This window comes from Protobothrops mucrosquamatus, unplaced genomic scaffold (assembly GCF_001527695.2).
Source record: "Protobothrops mucrosquamatus isolate PMUCROS unplaced genomic scaffold, P.Mucros_1.0 scaffold_99, whole genome shotgun sequence".
NCBI classification, from domain to species: Eukaryota; Metazoa; Chordata; class Lepidosauria; order Squamata; family Viperidae; genus Protobothrops; species Protobothrops mucrosquamatus.
Window position 1 is genome coordinate 1,545,761 of NW_015386175.1, and position 8,522 is coordinate 1,554,282.

An 8,522-nucleotide genomic window follows, 5' to 3' on the forward strand; every position below is an offset into this window, starting at 1 on the left:
AATAATAATAATAATAATAATAATAATAATAATAATAATAATAAAGTTGGAAGGGACCTTGGAGGTCATCGAGTCCAACCCCCTGCTCAGGCAGGAACCCTACACCATTTCAGACAAATGGCTGTCCAGTCTCTTCTTAAAAACGTCCAGTGTTGGAGCATTCACCGCTTCTGGAGGCAGGTTGTTCCATTGGTTAATTGTTCTAACTGTCAGGAAGTTTCTCCTTAGTTCTAAGTTGCTTCTCTCCTTGATCAGTTTCTTTTTTTTTCCAATTTTTTTTTATTATTTTCCATCATAAAAAAACAATCCAAAGCATAATAAACACAATATCAAGTAAAAAACCCCCATCCCCCCCCCAGACTTCCCAAACCTAGTCCCAGGATAATATTCATATATGAGTAAACAAATACTAGTATCCCTAACTCCACAAAATATCTTAATCTACAAAAAAGATAGAAAGAATAAACAAGATAAAAAAAGATCTAAAAGCCTAAGTTATATTCTACCACTCTATGCTTTTTTTGAATATAAACAATCCATCTTCTCCATATTGATAAAAATTGTTCATTTGAATGATTCTTCAAATAAGCCGAAATCTTTGCCATTTCAGCAAGATACGAAACTTTCAATCTCCAGTCTTCCATTGTAGGCAAAATTGGGCTCTTCCAGTTTTGGGCTATCAACAAACGGGCAGCAGTTAAGCAATAAAGCATCAAATTTGTTTCTTTTGCATCTAAATCTTGCACAATACCTAAAAGAAACAACTGTGGAAGAAAAATAATCTTTTTTTAAAAAATTTGCTGTAAGTTCCACCACAATTGTATCCAAAAGGCCTTAATAACCTTACAAGTCCACCACATATGAAAAAAAATTGCATCTGGATGTCCACACCTCCAACACTTGGATTCATAATTCGCATAAATACGAGACATAGTTGAAGGGTCCAAGTGCCATCTCTCCTTGATCAGTTTCCATCCGTTGCTTCTCGTCCTGCCTTCAGGTGCCTTGGAGAAGTAGTTGTTTAATTTATTTTCATTGAACTTCTAAAAAACCCTCAGCTTTCAAATTTTATTATCCTCAGCAATTAAAATGGCCTTTCCTCTCTGACCAACAGATTTTCCCATGCATATTTTTGGATTTTGCCATTGATGTTTGCAAGTGTAGAATTTATGTCTTAGGGGAACTGAATCCTAGAAACAGGAAGGCCAGCCTATGCTATAACATCAAAGACCAAGAAGTAGGGGCATTTCCCCCTGTTACTTTGCAACAGCATTCCTCTGAAGATGATGGGTCATTACTTTTCCCCTTACAGAATGGATTGAAATACAGTAGCTGAGCAGATTCCTTCGGTAGCAACAACTTTGTAGTTCTGTTAACTCCCCCTCTCTCCTTTCTTTTACGCCTGGTATCTGCATTTTAGCCGGAAGGCAGGAACACCTCCTCTCCCATTGCTCAGGCAGGCAGAGGTCATTTGATTGCATAAATTTTCCCATTCTTGATGTGGAATCCCGAACCAGAGAAGCATGTTTTGCACTTGCTCTGCCAGCTGTGCCAGTTCCTCCCAGTTCACAGCCACGCTAGCCATTTCTTCCTGGAGAAACATCTCCTCTATCCACTCTTGGGTGTATGTTCTAAGTAACATGTAACTTCTTGCCTGGTCATCTAAATTCCTAGGATTTTATAAGAGAGAGGGCCTATTGATTAAACAAATGCTAATTTGCTGAGATCAGGCAAACTATTTTGAATTCAAAAACAACTACGAGTGCCATGCCTCTATAAAATTCAGGGAGTAAGGTGGGGGATGGAAATAGCCAAGAATAATGAGAAGATGATTTGTCCTATTTTATCTGCTGTGGATTGTATGGTAGGGTGTCAAATGATCGTCACAATTAGTACAAAATTGGGTCATTGTGGATGATTTTTATTTTTGCAACCCTGAGTATAACGGAGACATTAACTGGATGCTGCAGATTCCTTGGTACTTGCTCCAAATCACACCGACATAGGTCAGAAGTACAGGTAGTCTTCGACTTACAACAGTTTGTTTAGTGACCGTTCAAAGTTACGACGACATTGAAAAAAGTGACTTATGACCATTTTTCACACGACCTTTGTGACATCCCCATGGTCATGTGATCAAAATTCAGGGGCTTGGCAATTGACTCATTTATGACGGATGCAGTGTCCTGGTCCTTTTTGACAAGCAAAGTCAATGGGGAAGCCAGATTCACTTAACAACAGTTTGTCTAATTTAACAGTTAGTGTGATTCACTTAACAGCTGTGGCAAGAAAGGTTGTAAAATGGGGCAAACTCACTTTACAAATGTTTCGCTTAGTAACAGAAATGTTGGGTTCAATTGTGATCATAAATCAAGGACTACATGTATTGGGCTACAGTTCCCCCCGATTCCCAGCAATCAGAGAGATCTTAACAAATCTGGAAATGTGTTTCTCCACCAGGCTGGAGAAAGCTGACGTGGCTGATCACAAGGCTCTGTTTTTTCGGTTTGGGTTTTTTTATTATTATTTTTGCTTTTTTTTTTTTTTTGCATTCTGCTATGTTGAATTATAATTACTACCTGCCAAACCAGACCTTGATGAATAAATATTTATAATATACATTCAGAATCCTGAACTGCATAGCCTGCTTGGCAAGGCAAGCCAGACTCTTCCAACAGAGCTCATTTTATTACAGTGCTGTCAGTCTTGATCCCACCCTAATTGTGATCTGAAGAACAGGAGGCCGTCTTTCAGCAGAAGAGAGATTTCCGTGTTAAGCTGCCTGGCAGATGATATACATCGCTGTGTATATCAGTGTAAGATAGTTTCTTCTTCACATAATGATTAGTGCGAACCTACCTTGATTCTGAGCCATTAAAATGGTTGCAAGGGATGTGCAAGCAGATGAAAAGGGAAGGGGCAGCACATTAGGTCTCCCCCCCACCCCCCTTGCTGCTCAGCAATAACTATTCATGGGCCTCGACCCATTCCGGTAATAAGTACAGAGACAATGACAAAGAGATCTTCAGAGGTTGATTTGAGTCATAGGCTTAGATCTCCTACAAGGGTAACCTTCAGTCCTACTCTCTCTCTTTTTCTCTCCCCCCCTCCCTTTCTCCTCCCTTTCTTTCTCTCTCACACACAGTCCCTGCTAAAGAGCACATTTTGAATGTGTGATCTAAAAGCACCAGGAAATGCTTCTCTCTGAAAGAAGCAGCTTCCATGATTATGGGGATAGAGAGATTGGATGGTAGAGGCGAAATGTCTCCAGCCAGTAAGAAAATTGAACCCTGGGGTGGGACTGGAAGCCATTTGCTCCAGTGAGCAGATTGCATTTCCACTTTAAAATAAGGAAGATGGTGGTGTTTGAGTGTTTTTTGCCTGTTGCAGTTATTCCACCCCCCCCCTCCGCTCCCCGTTTCCTGTGGCTTTTAGCCACAATAAGGACCTTTCTTATTCTCCATTTGCTTCACCCTTTATAAAAAATAGTGGGGAGGGGATTCTGTGAAATTGCATCATCTAGACTGTCTAAGGAATATCACTGGTAGATGAATGATATTGGGAGCTCATGGAGAAACAGGTAGTTTTGTCTTGCTGTTGTTACTGGTTGTTGGCTTTGCAATTCAAGTGGACTCCAGACGGAGGAAGCTGATTTCTATCGATCTAGCCAAGTATATTGTCCATTTATGGTTTGCTGTGATCTCAGTCAAGCCATTTTCTTTCACTTGCTCTCTAAATTTTTATATGCTTAGCTGAAGCATCTGCATGCAAAACATATCCAATGCACCTGAGACAGCATCCTTCCCAAGGGAAGACAAACACCGGCTTGATAAGAATGGTGTGGAGAAACACTTTGTTTTTACACATGTACGTATGTGCTCCTCGGCTTCTACCAAGGTTACATAGAAGCTCACCTTTGAGTAACGCAGGTGCAAGTGATCTTCAATTTTTATTTTCCTTGGTGAGGTAAACAGCCTAAGAGAGCAAGCAAAGAGATTTCTACTTGCCCCTCTCAGTCAGCATGGAGCAATTCGCTTGTGTTCATAATAATAAACACTGGATGCTTCCAGATGGAAAGTTCCTAACGTTTTCTAGTCTAAATATATTTGTGCAACTGCAGGTAGTGCTTATTTAGCAACCACAGTCAGAGCCAGCAGTTCAGTCTTTAAGTGAAATAGTCACTAAGTGAAACTATTTGCTTATAATTTTATGTCAGTTTTCCTTTGCTTTGCAGAGCTGCAAAGGTCATACATGTGAGAATTAGTTGCAAGATTACTTTCCCATCACTATCATAACTGTGAATGGTCACTAAACGAGGACTGCCTGTATGCTGTCATATCCTCTTGGATAGATTTTCCATATAAATGTACACAAGAAAAAAAGAGAGAAGCAAAAAGAGAAGAGTTAAAAATAGAGACAGTAATATCTGAAGGGGCCTTCCTTTCAAATTCCATAAACGAAACAAGATGATTACAGAATAGAGCCCCATCTGGAAGCTGTTAGGTACATTGTTCAGCAACATAAAAATGGTGACCGCACTGCCTGCTCCTTAGTGAATTAGAGTCATATCCTGAAACAAGCAAAATAGCAGCAAGAGTGGAAATTCAAGCTTGAAAACTGGAAGCAAAGCAGATGATTTTAATAATAAGATTCAAAATTAATCAGACCCATTGGAGAACAGGACTTTAACTTCAAACTAATGTACACAATCTAGTTTCATCCAATGCAGACTTTGTGATCCAAAGAGTTGTGCCTGTTTCAAAAATGATTCTAGAAAAGTGCTTCAGACTTTGCACAAACATGAATGGCGCACCTTTGTACTATTTATTAAATCTGAGTCTTAGGGAACATCCAAAATGGCTGACCGAGAACCCTTTAAAACGACAGGCTGTTTTAATAAATAATGGAGCAGTGCTGTGCTTGCTCTTGCATCAGGTCTGGCACTGGTGACGTTACCTAGTTTGGGTAATGAAATGTCTGCAAGAAAAAAATCAAGCTCAGAGAGCACCAAGGACCCCTCACTTTGTGACCCTTCTTTCCCTCATCACCCGGTGTTATAAGAAGTTGCACCGGCTGACATTCGTGTTCTCCTATAGCACTGTGAAACATACAGGCAATCTTCAGTGCTTATCTACTTTGGTGAATTATAAATTTAGCCATTCAAAAACATCTTTAAGTGCTTCCATCTTCCAGCACTCCTGAGCATTCCCAGTTTTAAATGGTTCTGAACTTGTTCCATGCCATGTTGATTGTTTTCAGATTTTTTTTGGTTATTGGGGTACTATGAACAAAGACGTGTTTATTAGGGTTGCACATGTTTCAGAAATGATCCTGGAATGGAGCACCTTTGTGCTACTCATTAAATCTGACTTTTGGGGAACATCCAAAATGGCCAGCAGAGAACCTTTTAAAAAGACAGGCTGCTTTAATAAGTAATGGAGAAGTGTTGTGCTTGCCCTTGCATGAACTATCTTGTCCATACACAGGCATACTATTGTCATATATGAAATAAAGGAATGCCCAGATTTCGTGCTTGTCCCTTCTGGCAATAGCTGAAGATAATAGAATAGGAATAGAAAATGAATAAGAGGAGTGGAGTGGAGTGGAGTGGAGTGGAGTAGAGTGGAATGAAATGGAATGGAATGGAATGGAATAGAATAGAATAGAATTCATTTTTTTATTGGCCTTGTGTGATTGGGCACACAAGGAATTTGTCTCTGGTGAATAAGCTCCAGTGTACATGCAAGCAACAAGTGATAATCATGATCATCATAATAAAATACAATCATCATGATGATTTATGCCAGTCAGTCAGTTATGTCAGGTTTATATCAGAACTGTCAGTCGGTCAGTGCTTATTTCCAAGCCAATAATTGTACGCCTCATCCTTCTCCCTCTTCACCAAAAGTCCAACAAACAAAATGAATATACTTGTGGTTTATTTTTGGTGCTTGTCATGTTGGCAACCTCAACTGCCTGCAAAACTGCTGATGCTGAATTGTTGACTATTCTAATTTTGGTCTCCTTTCCATAATCATAGCACCATAGTGATATAGTAGGATCCCCGGAGGTGGGAGACAAGGGAACTCAAGAGTCCTTCCCAGTGGGCAGAGAGACCGTGTCTTCAAGCACCAGTTACTCCTTTTGCAGCAGTGTATGCTGTTTTGAAATTATATTTTTGTATCACAGATATGACATTAGCATAACAATACAGGTAGTGTTCCACTTACAACCCGAATTTGAAGTTCTAATGGCTGGACACCCTCCGCAGATCATGAACTTTGGGTGCTCAGCAACACAACCGCATTTATGGTGGTTTGCAGCATCCTGCAGTCATGTGACCACCTTTTATGACAGTTTTGCAGAAACCAGCACTTCCTGCTTTTGGCAAAATCACGTCTATAGTGAAGTATTGGTTCACTTAATGACCACAGCGTTGGCTTAACAACTGTTGCAGAAAGTTTGTAAAATTGGTTTTTATGACCGTCACAACATAGAACTGTAACGAGCAGGCTGCATTATGTTTGTATGTTGAAAACTGCCTGTATTTCAAAATAGCTCACAATTAACAATCGCTATCATGTGATCAGTAGGGGCCCCATTTTATTCCAATTTTGGCCCATGCTTTTGTCTGGAACACCTCTTGGATTTTCAGGGGGGGGATCTTCTTCATTATTAGTAATTTTTTGGCTTTGACAACTTGAGAATCTTTGTTTCTCATCAGGTTGCTAGGTTCTGATCAGTCCTCGAGATGGATCTGAGTAACAACCGATTCACTTCATTCATGGAAGGAGACCAAACTAGGTATTTTTTTTAAAGCTTTTGGTGCAATTTAATATAATTTTGCACCAAGCAGGGCCTTGCCTGATTAAGTCTGCGTAATGTCTCATCCTTTCTGTTCTAAAGCTATCATGATCTGCTGGCTTGTGTTTTTTTCCCACTTTTATGTTGCTCAGTAACATTCTTTCCCACCATTTAGATGCAAAGCATGTGCTCTGTCGCTGAGCTAGGCTTCTCTGTATAAATTGAGTTCCACAGCACTACATGGGAGCCCTGTTCTTACCGTGCTATGATACCTCCTCAAAAAATCTGATTGATCTGATTGAGCTAAAGAATGTTAAAGATCACTGATTTGTTATTCCTTCCAGAGATTCTCCTACCATCTGCTGGACATGTTGAAATGGGTTTTCACCTACAGAAGCTTTAATGGACTTATGAGCTTGGAAGAAAGATGGCTTCACATGTAGATCATTTGCTTTCAAAGTTCTCCAATATAAAAAATATTAGAATAATCTGTCCAATCAGAGAGCCCCAAGCCCTTATATCAAGGTTTCTTTCCCCCCCTTTTATTCCAAAATTGGGGGGGGGGAGGTACGAACACAAACCCAGAATTTAATACACCGTGTGAAAATCCTGAGAACATAAAGGGTATCTGTTCAACTGCACAGTTTTATATGTGAGTAAGATTTTAATGAGAAATTAACAATACAGCTCTAGATTTATAAAGGAACTTCCTTGGGAAAGGACAGAATAGGATGAACAAAGGAAGGCAGCAGTCATTTAAAATTCTGAATAAAAACAATAAAATCAGTATAATTAAACAGGTTGCATATTATCTTAAGTTTCAAAACAGACAGGTTTTGCAAAGAGTGTGTTTTGAGAAACAGCATCTTTATCTCCCATTTAGATGCTTATCATTGAAATTTGTCCTATGGTTTTTTTTAGAAATCATATAGAAAATTTCTAGCCATTATATAGAAAATGGAAATAAAGGAAAGCCCCTCCTTATTTATGTTTGTTTACTTATTTTATAAGGTTTGTTTATTTTTATTTTTTAATTTATTTCTCTTTTACTTATTTGTTTTGATAAATGTACAGATCATCCTACATATAGCAATTCTGGGCTGCCTAAGCTGAAAGCCACTCAAAACAATGCAGACAGGAAAAAGCTTGTTATACTTAAAGGAGATTGATGCTGTTTTGCACTATCAAGTAATATATTGCCCTTCTGATGTCAGAGATTCAGCCAGCAAATAAGAAATGTATCCAGTAGCTCAATCTACTAGCTAAATCGATTGAATGACAAAAGGTTTGGCTAGTGGACAATCTGTCATATGAAAAGAGCTTATGCTGAGGATCAAGAAGTAAAAGAAGCATTTTAGTCTATTTTTAGAAGCACTGTTGAATCATTCCAACATACAGACATTTGACAATCTTTTAACTCATTGATAAATATTATTACAGGCAATCCTTGTTTAATAACTATAATTGGGACCGGCAACTCAATCGTTCAGCAAAGTGGTCACTAACTGAAACTATGACTGTGCTTATGACCTTACTTCAATTTCCTCTGCTTTACAGATGTGTGAAGGTAGTAAATGTGAGGATTGGTCTTAACATTACTTTTTCATCTCTGTTATAATGAGGCAGTCGCTAAACAAGGACTACCTGTACAGCAAAAAAAAGGCAGTTGTTTCTCTTCCAAATGATCTAAACTTCAGAGAAACAACTGCCTATTTTTG